Raw genomic sequence first — 13,763 nt, forward strand, 5'->3', positions numbered from 1 at the left:
GGCTGGAATTCATCTTGAGGCATTGCTTTAAAGGAATAGTTAGATTTTTTTTTTCTAAGCCATTGCATATTGTAGAACAACCTGAGCATAAAAGAGACTTTTTTTTTTTCCTTCGGAGACAAAATCTTGCTCTGTCACCCAGGCTTGCTGTGGCGTGATCTCGGCTCACTGTAACCTCCACCTCCTGGGTTCAAGTGATTCTCCTGCCTCAGCCTCCCAAATAGCTGGGATTACAGGCACCCACCACCACGCCCAGCTAATTTTTGTAGTTTTTTTAGTAGAGATGGGGTTTCACCATGTTGGCCAGGCTGGTCTCTAACTCCTGACCTCAGATGATCCACCTGCCTCGTCCTCCCAAAGTACTAGGATTATAAGTGTGAGCCACTGTGCCCAGCCAAAAAAATTTTAAAAACCTTTTTCAGCAGTGCTCTATCATGACAAACATCATCAGCACAAAACAGAGATCAGCCAGTGGCAAGTAGTCATTGAACTCTGGAAGGAAGAGGGGGGAAAAAACAGACAAAAAACAAAAAACATTTCTCCTTAACTGTTTATAAATATCAGGCTTTCTCTGCTCTGGACATCAAAATAATTTTGTAGTTCTCAATTCAGCTCCATCAGTCTTATGATTGGTGGAATTTTCTTTCAGATTTTGACAACAGTTTCAATATCAGCTTGGATTTTCAAGGTTGTATGGGTTTTCAAGGTTGTATGAGTTTTCATTTTTCTATGTCTTCTTAGTGTCTTTTAATACGAAGTTGGAAAAGACTGTGTCCACTATCATTTTTAAACAGGCGCCAATTCATCATGTTCGACATAGCACTATGTAACTTTTTGGCAGTTTAGAAGAGTTTAAGCATTATCCAAGTATCAGAGAGACCTCAGATTGTGTATTAGTTGAGAATCTTTTTGTTTGGTGGAACAAAAACCCCAAATTAACGTGGCTGAAGCAATCAACAGAATTCAGAGATTCGCGTGACTAAAACATCCACAAGAGGGCTTCAGGTAAGACTTGTGCTAATGGAGCCAATGATATCACCAAAGTCCTGGTATCTGTCCATCTCTCTTTTCTGTCCTTCCCAAACAGAGTAGCACCTATACTGGGCACTGCCTCATAGCAGCAAAATGGCTGCAGGAGCATCCACTTTCATATCTTCACACCGCACCCTCCAGAGAAAGAAAGAAAGAATCTTCTGAAGGCTTCTGCAAAATAAAAGTGAATTGCTCTAGAAGGTTCAAAATGTATCGCCTTGCATCTTAGTGGCTCTTCGGGATGAGATGCCCATTCCAAAACCAATTACTATAGCCAGGAGGTGAAATGCATTGGTTTAAACCAATCATAGCCCATCCCTGACAGAAGAGTCAGTCCCACTCAAAGTGCACAGCTGAAATAGGCAAGATGCTAAGTTACTCAAGGGGAAATCATGACCCCTGTGGGAAGAAGAAGAGTAATGGTTGATGAGGCAATCAATAAGCATCCACTTAGTATGAGTGATACCTACACCTCTCATCTTGTCAGGATTCTGTTGACTCTAAGTGACAGAAACCCACTGGATTAATTATCTACTGTCACATAACAAATCAACCCAAACATAGCAACTTACAGCAACAAGCATTTATTATTTCATAGTTTTTGTAGGTCAGAATCAGGGTCTCTCATGAGATTGTAGTGAAGTTGTCAGTTGGGGCTGCATTCATCTGAAGGTTAGATGGCGCACTCATTGGCGGGTGGCCTCAGTTACTTAAGCATGTGAGCCTTTCCACAAAGCTGCCTGAGCTTCCTTACAACATGGCTGCTGACTTCCCCCAATGGAAGTGGTCCGAGAGAGAAAGAGCAAATGGAAAACTGCAGTGCCTTTATAACGCAGTGTCCAAAGTTACATGCCATTTACTTTCACGTTATTCAGAGTCAGTAAGTCCAGTCCACACACCAGGGGAGGAGAATTAGACTCTATTTCTTGAATGGAGGGAGATCTATTTGCAGATTTTTTTTTCTCACTCTGGCACCCAGGCTGGAGTGCAGTAGCGTGATCTCGGCTCACTGCAATCCTCCTCCCTGGTTCAAGCAATTCTCCTGCCTCAGCCTCCCATGTAGCTGGGACTACAGGCGTGCACTGCCATGCCCAGCTAATTTTTGTATTTTTAGTAGAGATGGCGTTTCACTATGTTGGCCAGATTGGTCTTGATCTCCGGACCTCATGATCCGCCTGCCTTGGCCTCCCAAAATGCTGGGATTACAGGCATTAGCCACCACGCCTGGCCTATTTGCAGATATTTTTATACCACCAAACCCATCTCAAACATACATAAGCCACAAAGGAGGATTGTTGGCTTCAGGGCAGGGAAAGATGATATGGTTTCTTATAGGGAAAGAATAGCTGTAAAAATCAAGTCCTTGGGAGCTGAAACTGGACACTGACCGTGACCCACATTCTCTCATCTTTTTCTTGTCTTTGCTTTTTCAGGTTTTCTTTTACCCATTAGTCTCATTTTATTTCTGAGGCAGGAGGAAGAATTTCTCCACATGGTGGGCAAAATAACCATCAGTCTCCCAGCTTAGCAACCCTGGAAAGAAAGAAAATTGCTTACTTCAGTATCTGAACCTCAATTTATGGGATGGATTCTAGTTGGGCATGCTGGGTCAGTGTCCACCCAAGAGCAATCGTAATTGTCCAAAAGATGAGTCCATTGATTGGCTTGGCCTGCATCTCCTGCTCAATCCTTAGGTCAGGGGTCATTCCCAAATTAAGGGGGGATGGGAAAAAGGAACTATCACTCTTCAAGATGGCTGCTTACTGCCTACGTGACTTTGAGGAACATACCTGAACTGTCTATACCTCAGCTTCCTCGGCTTCAAATTGCAAATAACAAAGCCTCCCCGCAGGATTGGTTTACTATTAAATGAGAGGATGCATATGAAGTGCCTAATATAGTAATGGAACACAGTCAATGCTCTGGAAAGATAGCTCCTACAACTTATTATTATTTCTTGTTCTTGATGCCTTCTGTGAAAACAAGCTCCTTGAAGATAGAGATCAAGTCCCCCTATATAATAGCCCTAGCCTTTATGGTTTTGCCAGGATGAAGGAAGGAAGTGTACCACCCCATAGCTCTATACAGAGCCTTAATGTGGTTCATTAGAAAAGTGAGCAGCCTAGCAGAAATCTCTCCACACTCTTGGAGGCCTGCAGAAACCTGTGAACACACTCCCCATAATATATTCTGCTGGTGCCATTAGTAGTAAAGGAGCAGATGTTGAACAAGGAGCCTGTCCCTGGCAATATCTGTTAATTGATGTGATGTGTGTTTCTTTTCTTTTTTTTTTTTTTTTTGAAATGGAGTCTCACTCTGTCACCCAGGCTGGAGTGCAGTGATATGATCTCTGCTCACTGCAATCTCCGCCTTCTGGGTTCAAGCCATTCTCCTGTCTCAGCCTCCTGAGTAATTGGGACTACAGACACCCACCACCAAGCCCAGCTAATGTTTGTATTTTTAGTAGAGACGTGGTTTCACCATATTGGCCAGGCTGGTCTCGAACTCCTCACCTTGTGATCCGCCCACCTCGGCCTCCCAAAATGCTAGGATTACAGGCATGAGCCACCTCGCCTGGCCTGACGTGTGTTTTTATGGAAGCTTGATCAAGGTGTTTTGTCCCTGGCTATAAGGGAAACCTTAGAATGGGCAGATTCAGGATGGTCTTCTAAAAAGAACTTTAAGGAAAATATTAGGGTCATTATCAAAATCTCTATAATCTCTATACCAGCAAAGAAGTAAATACTTGTCTTTAAAAAAAAAAAAAGCAGGAGGGTGGCTGGGCATGGTGGCTTACGCCTGTAATCTCAGCACTTTGTGAGACCAAGGTGGGCAGATCACGAGGTCAGGAGATCGAAACCATCCTGGCTAACAGGGTGAAACCCCGTCTCCACTAAAAAATACAAAACAATTAGCCAGGCGTGGTGGCGGGTGCCTGTAGTCCCAGCTACTCGGGAGACTGAGGCAGGAGAATGGTGAGAACCCAGGAGGCAGAGCTTGCAGTGAGCCGAGATCATGCCACTACACTCCAGCCTGGGCGACAGAGTAACACTCCGTCAAAAAAAAAACAAAAACAAAAACAAAAGAGGAGGGTGAGGTACAAGTGAGTTATTTATAGGAGGAATAGAGAGGGGACCATTTTACAGCTGCCTTCCTTTTTATGAGTTTGATGTGATTCCCATAGTTACACAAACGGTCTCGCATACATAGACACACACGGACACAAACACACTCACAGATAATCCTCACAAGCCCACTAAATGGAAATAAGAGAGGCAAAGAGAAAAAAGAAAACACACACACACACAAGAACAGAGGTAAACAAATCAAGAGAGATGCACACAGACGCAAGCACACTTTCTTACATACCCATCAACCTGGCCAGTCTGCACTTCTTGGGAAACGATAGCTGATTCAGCTTAACAGGGAGCAGCTGTACTATTGGCCTTGAAAGATTCCTTGACCAGAAGAAGGCTTTAATATATGACCACTACCCAAGGCAAAGAGATATAAAGCCTCATGTCAGGCTTCAGCTTGTGGGTCCAGTTAATTTTCAGCTTTGGAAAGGGACAGACAAAATCTATCAACCGGGTACACTCGTCAATCCTCAGTGGTTCATCTGACATCAAGAGAGTGGGGAAGAATAATTTTTGGGGGCTACCCTGCGAACCTGCGATATCCTCCTACTGGCCTTACCTAATAAGAGACAAGACAATCAAAATAACAGCTCATAACATATAGCGAGCTCTTACCATTTGCCTGGCACCATGCTCTGTTCTGTAAGCACATCATCTCATTCTATTTCCACAACAATCCAGCCACATTTTAGAGATTAGAACCAGGACCAGAGTAAATCCAATTAGCATCGTCTGAATCATTTTGATTCATTGTGTGTAAGTCAGCCACCCAAAGGGTGTTTCTAAGAAGAAATTACTAATTGGTCACCAGAATGAACTAAAGAGTAGGAGCATCCAGATGTAGCATTAGGTTAGGTAGTAAACTTCACAGATTGGAATAAATAATGCATCAAGCCTAAATAACCTCTTAGGCCAAATCAAGTGGTGCCGAGTTTAAATCTGGATTGGAAATTGAGTCTGTGATTCTAAGGGCATACAGAATCCCCAGTTTATAAAGGGAGCTCTACTTTCCTCAGTTCCTTTGCTAAGGACACATGAGATTATTTAGCTACTTTGCAAAGCTGTGGTCAGTCTTCAGTGGATGAGGCAGAAAACGTAGCACTTCTGAGAATGGGTAGAGTCATCTCAGCCCTGGGTGAGAGAGGGTACAGAGGAGTTCTAAGTCAGTACTTTTTGGTTGCAAGTAATGACAATCTGTCTATGTCATTGGTGCAGACAAAAAAAAAAAAAAAAAAAAAAAGATGAGTAAGTAATAGTCATCACACCTACTGCAGCAAAATTTTACCAACATTCAGTAAATAGTGGAAGAGTCACTTTTACAGTGTCGGTGGGAGTGTAAATTAGTTCAACCATTGTGGAAGACACTGTGGCAATTTCTCAAAGACCTAGAAGCAGAAATACCATTTAACCCAGCAACAAATCATTCAATTATAAAGACACATGCATGCGTATGTTCAATTGCAGCACTATTCACAATAGCAAAGACATGGAAGCAAATTAAATGCCCATCAATGATAGACTGGAAAAACAAAATGTGGTACATAGACACCATGGAATATCATGTAGCCATAAAAAGCAATGAGATCATGTCCCTTACAGGAACATGGATGGAGTTAGAAGCCATCCTCCTCAGCTAACTAATGCAGAAACAGAAAAGCAAATACTGCATGTTCTCACTTATAAGTGGGAACTGAATGATGAGAACACATGGACATATGGGTGGCAACAACACTCCTGCCAGAGAGTGGGATCGGGGGAGGGAGAGCCTCAGGAAGAAGAGCTAATGGATGCTGGGCTTAATACCTGGGTGATGGGATGATCTGTGTAGCAAACCACCATGGCACACATTTAGTATGTAACAAACCTGCATGTCCTGCACATGTACTCCTGAACTTAAAATAAAAGTTGAAGGAAAAAATAATAATAAAACTCAATCATCAAGGAAAAAAAATAAAGGACTTAAGTTGAATGGGAATTAATCGCATTATAAGTACTCAGAAATCTGTCATGGGACCCACAGGCAGGAATGTAGTTAGGCTACAGAAAGAGGCTGACAAATGAAAACCCATCAGTAGCCAGTGTCTTTCCACCTCTCACCTGTGCTTCAGAGCCATTCAGAGTCATTCTTTCCCTGCAAACAGGCAGAACACATAGAAAAACAGAAAATAAAAAAAGGGGGTGTGTGCCTCTGCTCCTGAGCTTCTACAGACCAGCTTGATCGAAGCTAAAATCTTCCAAATTCCCTGGGAAGAGACCATGATTAGCCCAGCTGGGGTCACGTGGACACTCCTGGTCCAATCAGCTGCAGCCAGAGGGCTCAGATCACATGGTACCATCATAGCTGTTGGGATTTGCCCCTGTGACTCTTTGAATGGGATGGAAAGTTTCCCCAGGAAGGAAAACTTTGGTCAGCTGGTAAGACCCTCAGACAGTTGTCTGCTACAAAGATATAGGAGGAGAAGTGGGTAGAGAACAAACTGGTACCCAATATTTTGGAGTGTTTCTACGTACAAGGCATCATGCCAAGAAAGTACTTAAAATACATTACATCAAGTCTTTCTTGTTTTTTCTTTTTTTTTTTTTCTTTTTTTGTTTTGTAGAGACAGGGTTTCACCATGTTGCCCAGGCTAGTCTCAGACACCTGGTCTCAAACAATCCGCCCACCTCGGCCTCCCAAAGTGCTGGGATTACAGGCACGAGCCACCATGCCCAGGTTGGTCTTTCTTATTTTTTCAACTTCTACATGTAAACCCTTTCTTTTCATGGGGGTTCAAAATAAGCCCTGGGCACTCAACAAAAAACAAACATCATTCCATTCCCCTCCATTCTCCTGCCCCACACTTTGGCCTTCCAAGCCCCATTGTCCCCGCCCCCAAAATATTTATTCTCCCAGTTACAAAGCAAATGGCAATAAACAGTCGCTACTATCTATGTTAGCTGCAGCCAGTCAAGAATGTCCAACTGTATTTATTTTGAGCCTAATCCACCTACCTGTAATTTCCAATCATCTGGTTCAGTCCTCTGGAAGATAATTTGAATCTCTCCTTAACAAGCCATCTGTTGAAATCTGTGTTAGTGTGTTGGTGTTGCCGTAACAAAGTAGTACAGACTGGGTGGCTTAAACAATAGACTTTTTATTGCCTACAAGTCTGGAGGCTGGAAGTCTGAGATCAAGGTGTCAGCAGAATTGGTTTCTTCTGATGCCTCCCTCCTTAGCTTGTAGATGGTCATGTTCTCTCTGTGTATGTGTGGGTCTTAAACTCTTCTTATAAGACAACCAGTCTGATTGAATTAGGGCTGACCCTGATAGCCTCATTTTTAACTTATTTACCTCTTTACAAACCATATCACCAAATATATTCACAGTCTGAGGTACTGGGGGTCAGGACTTCAACATATGACTTTTGGGGGTACAGAATTCAGCCAATAACAAAGTCTTGGAAGGCAGTTCCCATTCTACCCCCAAGTCTGTAATGTTAGCTAAAAAAAAAAAAAAAAAATCACAATATATAAATTTAGAAAATAAGAGAAGGAGGTTTTACTTATTGTAAAGGGTTACAGCCTGCAAAGTGGCCATTCCACTGGCTGAGAAGCACAGCCCCTGGCCAACAGCCCAGAGACAAGCACTTTGAAGGAGGGGTTGAGGTAAGAGATTTATGCTAAATGGGTTGGCTAAACATACATATTCAACAGGTTACAGGAGAAGCTATGAATATTCATGAAGGAGGTCCTGATGCATGCGCGTTTAACACACATGCATATGACATATGACCCATGTTGACTTTGGGGTGGAGATTCAACATTTAACTGTATTATAATTAGGCCCTATGTATCAAAGGGTCTTTTCAGGACATGAAAGCATACAAGTCCACAAGCTCTGTAAATTGGCCAGAACCAGTCCATGGTCAGTAGTCTTCTTATCAGGAGAAAGTTACTGAAATCAGTTCCTTGTCCAATCCAAGCTGTAGTTACGGCTGGTGAAACAGGGGGTCAGTTAATCAGCGACTGCCAGCTGGATGAGCTGTAATTGTTTTAATATTGCTTATCTTGAGGCCAGTGTTTGTTTAGCTGTTAAAGAAAAAGAAAAACCTGTGGCAGTTAGAACATAGTTTATCTTTTAAGTGTAGGGGTGGGTGACTCAACCCTTGCCTGATGCGCATGTCCTTAGGTCCTATTTATAATTTGGTGTCTTGCTGTCACAGAGTCTCCTCTGTCAGTCTTATGGTCTCTATTTTAACATTAATGTGGGTAAGTTGTGTCTAAACTCCAGAAGGGAGAGGGTATAAGGAGGCGTGTGTAACATCCTATCCCATCATAACTAGGAGCTAAGTTTTTAAGGTATTTTTTAAGGGAGTCTCCTTGGCCACAAGGAGGTGTCTATTGAGTTGGTGAGGGGCTTAGGATTTTATTTTTAGTTGACAAGTCTCACCATTAAAGAGCCACTTCTACACTACAAGTCTTTCTGATTCCCAGGACATACTTTATCAAGGTATAAAAGTGTAAGACTTCTCCCATGGGAAAAGGCATGCTTTAAACAAATGCCTCATCACAAAAGAGCTAGCTGCCATGTCAGATAAAAAACACTCCAGAGAATGGGGCTTGGTGGATACCTGGGTTGGATGCACAAAAATCTCATAGAGAGAGAAGAGAGAAAGGGGACAAGTCCTATGTCAGATTTCCCCTCCTTGAAGTTACACAGGTCTAGAAGCAGTTCATATGACATAGCTTTGATCCTTCCATGGTAACTCTGAAGACCTACAGAGATGACTTAGAAGGCCAACAATGCCCCTGCACCCGCCAAGCTCATACTACATAGAGGTTAGGATCACAGCAACTTTACAACTTTGCTTTTCAACAAAAGCATCCTACATCTGACCATGCCCTTTGTCCGTCTCTGATGTGGACATAACCAGGTTAAGATTCTGTATCTTTCTCCTCAGTCTCTGCTCAACTGAGTGTCAAGGGCTTTCCTTAATTTCCTTGGGATCCAGGAAGGTTGAATTCCAAGTTTTAAGCTTCACTCTTCCGGGAGACTTCCACAGGCCCAATTTCAACTCCTTGGTCCATGGAGAAAGGGGTGGTGATTGGTGATGAGCTAATTTAGTACCTACTGCCAATGTACTCAGTAGTTAAATAGATTAAATTAATTCTCCTTAGAGCAGAAGCTTTCAACCTTGGCTGCACATTGTATTCACCTTGGGAGCTTTAAAAAAAAATACTGATGACTGAGTCCCACCCCTAGATTCTGGTTTAATTGGCCTGGGGTGCAGCATAGGTTTTGGGACATTTTAAAGCTCTCCTGGTTATACAAATCGAAAGCAAGTTGAGAATGGTTGCCTTGGTGTGATGGTTCTCAAAGTGTTGTCCCCAGACCAGTGGCATCAACATCACCTGGACACTTATTTGCAGATTTTCAGGTCGCATCTCAGACATAGGTTTAGCAATCTGTAGTTTCACCCCTCACCAGGTAATTCTGACACATGATGAAGTTTCAGAACCACTGTTCTGGAGGTCCTCAGGGTTTGGCTGCCACTGGCTTATAAATAGATATTTGACAGGTCCTGCTCAGCTTCTTCCTACTGACTGCTCACAACCGAAGTCCCTTTGTTCCACCTCTAAGTTCAGACCACCTTCATTTCTAGATGTAATTCTCACTTGAGGTAGGAAGGATGCAAGGGATCCAGGCTCAATACTGAGGCTTATTATACACAACGGAGCACTATTCAGCCATAAAAAAAAGAATGAGATCCTGTCATTTCCAACAGCACAGATGGAACTAGGGGTCATTATGTTAAGTGGAATAAGCCAGGCACAGAAAGACAAACATGACATGTTTCCACTTATTTGTGAAATCTAAAAATCAAAACAATTGAAATCATAGACATAGAGTGGAGGAATGGTTACCAAGGGCTGAGAAGGTGGTAGGTATTGTTAATGGGTGCAAAAAAAAAAAAAGGGTTAGAAAGAATGAATCAGATTTAGTATTTGATAGCACAACAGGGTGACTAGAGTCAGTAATAATTTAATTGTACATTTTAAAACAACCCAAGAGCATAATTGATTGTCTGTAACTCAAAGGATAAATGCTTGAGGGGATGGATACCCTATTCTCCATGATGTGACTATTATGCATTGCATGCCTAAAGAGTAATGTATAAAGAGATACATTTAATAAATAGATATGTTTAGTATGTACCCACAAACATTATAAAAAAGAAAATTTTGAAGTAATAATAATTCACACACACACACACACAAATACTAGAGCTGAGCATAGCATTCGTCTTCCTGGCAGACTTGTTCTGAACCTTTGGCATCCATCTTTAATGTGTGAACCTGGCTTCATAAACCCGGTTCCAATCTGGCCCGCCAGCTCTGATAACTATGCTAGTGCCTTATTCCTCAGGGTCAAAACATTTTTTTCTGAGTTACCCGCCTCAGACCTCCAATCCCTCTAACATTGGTAAACCTAATAATTTATATTGGTCCCATCTTACCTCAAAACCAATGTCTTCTTCTGAATTTTCTCTGAATTCACTGCTTATTTCTCTCTCTAGCTACTTTCGTACATACTTTTTCTAAAGGAAGTAATGAATTATATGGGTGTAGGTTTATTGCCTGACTTTAAAAAATAACACCTACTCATCTTAGAAAACTTAGAGAAATCGCAGCGACAAAGAAGCAAATAAAAACCATCTGTCATCCCACCTCTCTGAGACAACCATTGTTAACATTTTGGTATGCTTCCTTCCTTCTTGTTCCCTTGCACATTTATGTTATGATCTGCTTTATTCCAAAAAGTATATTAAGTGGGTTACAAAAGGGCATAAAACAGAAGACAGAATACATTTGAAATGCCTTATTGATTGAATTGTTGGTCTCGATGCTTCAATGCTTCACCACAGTATGTTATATAACCACATCCTTGACATAACGAGTGGAAGACATATCCCCAAACACATACCTTGAGTTTGGGATTGGCTGTGCAACTTGCTTTGGCTAATGGTATATTAGCAATACATAATGCAAACAGAGGCTCACAACATACTTGCTTTGTTGGGCTTGCTCTGTTATACTCCAGAGATCTGTCATGTGAAGGACATACCACAGTGTCCACTGCCCCTTAGACCTGGGTCACAAAATGGCAGACCTAGGGAAGACTGCTTGTATTAGTCCATTCTTGCACTGCTATAAAGAAATGCCTAAGGCTGGGTAATTTATAAAGAAGAGAGGTTTAATTGGCTCATGATTTCACAGGCTGTACATGAAGCATGATGCTGGCATCAGCTTGGCTTCTGTGGAAGCCTCCAAAAACTTACGATCATGGCAGAAGGCAAAGCGGGGAGAAAGTGTCTCACATGGCAGGAGCAGGAGGAACAGAGAGCGAGGGGAGTGGGGGTGGGGAGTGCTGCACCCTCTTAAACAACCAGATCTCATGAGAACTCACTATCATGAAAACAGCACCAAAGGGATGATGCTAAACCATTCATGAGAAATCCAGCCCCAAGATCCAACTACTTCCCACCAGGCCCCACCTCCAACACTGAGGAGGACTACAATTCAACATGAGATTTGGTGGAGACCCAGCTCCAAGCCATATTGCCACACGCCACCCTTCAACAAGCCTATAGATGCATAAGCAATAAACAGTTTCTTATTATTGTATGCTGCTGAATTGTTTGTGCTTTTTAAATCTACTTTTACTATGGCAATAGCTAATTGATACCCTCTTTCACTTATCCTGAGATGCACACGTTTTCACATTATAACATCGTTGAAGTCAAAATATGTCTTATAATCAATGGCATGCCGTAGTTTTCTTGGCAAGGTTGTTTTTCCTTCCTTAATACTATATAAAAAATGGTGCATATTATATTTGGTGGCATCCTAGATACTATGAAATACAGTAGGTGAAAAATCAGTTAAAAAGTAAAACATACATTATTGTTCCATTAAAATTCATAGCTATGCACACACATATATATCTCTTATATTTGTGTGCTTTGCAGACATATATTTTATGTACGTGTATATATGTGTATATGTGTACACATATATACATACATATATACACATACATATCCATAAATTCAAAAAATAAGACTTAGTTGTTCTAAAGAAGGTAAGAATATAGACTATGGAGATGATTTCTCTTTGGTTTAGTAGAACAACTGAACAGTAATTTTTGAATGTGAGACTCAATGCTCTTTATATAAGTCTAGATAGAATGAAACTAAAAGAGAATTAGATTGTTTATTATACTAACAGAAATTACTAAATTTTATGCTAGTTGATCAAGATAGCAATTGGGATGGCAGGAGGCTAGAACTTGCAGAGAAGCATGACAGTAAATAAAGTAAGTAATTCCCAGTGGCGAGAAACAGTCAATGAATCTCAAGACTGATGTTTAACACTTTTTGCAATTAACCACAGTTTATCCTAGACCTTTTTCACATCACAGCCTTTCTGAGAGGATAGAAGGAAAGGTGCTACTATGTCCCATTTGGGGTGATAGATCCTAGGAGGCAGAATAGTGAGTAGGTAGAGGGAATTTACTAACTCGACAGATATCTTTGTAGGGCACTGAACTACTCATGGATTAAGAAATAGAAGCTCAAGCTATGTTAACCACAAAGGCAGGAGCATTCCCAAAGATTCTCAAGATGAGAAAGCTAGAGTAACACAGTCAGAAAGAAAAAAAAAACAACTAAAAGGAAGTGCGCTAAAACATTGGCCGCAGTTGCCATTAAGTAATGGAATTGTGGGTTGTTTCTATTTTCCCTTTATTTGTACTTGTCTATGCTTTCCAAAATTTCCACAATGCAGCTGTATTGACTTCATAAGCCTAAGAACAAATGTTTTTATTTTGTCCATGAGAAAGGGAAAAGAAAATTATGGGACTGTGAAATGGAACGAGGCGTGTGACTGAGATCATGAGCTATTTTTGTATCCTGCTCATTTTCATGAATCAAGAGTATTCCCCCATTTTGTTGCAAATTCTTCACAGTGTCATTAGTGATGGCTACATAACAGCATATAAATGAATGAATCATAATTGGTTTAATCCTCTGTTATTATATAGTTGGGAAATAATTGAGTTATTTCCATTTTCCATACTATTGTCTGTTAACTGTGCTGAACATTTTGTATATAAATCTCGTCCACTCCATCAACATTTTAATATGCCTAATTTTCTGATTATCTAAATGCCTTGATTTCTTACTTTTCTTACCTTCTAGAACACTCCATGATCATGAGCTAAATATCCTCAATGCCTTTTGATTACTCACTCGTGATCGGTCACGGTCTCCCTAAATTACTGTGGTCTGATTCCTGAGCAGAATCAGACTGCTCAGGCTGGCTCCAGCCAGCATTTATAAGGCCCAGCCTTCTGTTGCTTCAATTCAAAACAGCATTATCACCATGCTGCTTACTTCTCCTAAAACTGTGTCTCAAAACACACTTCCAGTAGCTGTATGCATTTATCAGTGGAGCAATAAATGATGATGGTGCTGTTATTCATCAAATGCTCAGAGTAATTGTGTCATTGGGTGTGCCCAAGTTCCTATGAGTCCTCAGACATCAACCCCAATT

The sequence above is a fragment of the Pongo abelii genome, chromosome 18, assembly GCF_028885655.2.
Source record: "Pongo abelii isolate AG06213 chromosome 18, NHGRI_mPonAbe1-v2.0_pri, whole genome shotgun sequence".
Classification (NCBI taxonomy): domain Eukaryota; kingdom Metazoa; phylum Chordata; class Mammalia; order Primates; family Hominidae; genus Pongo; species Pongo abelii.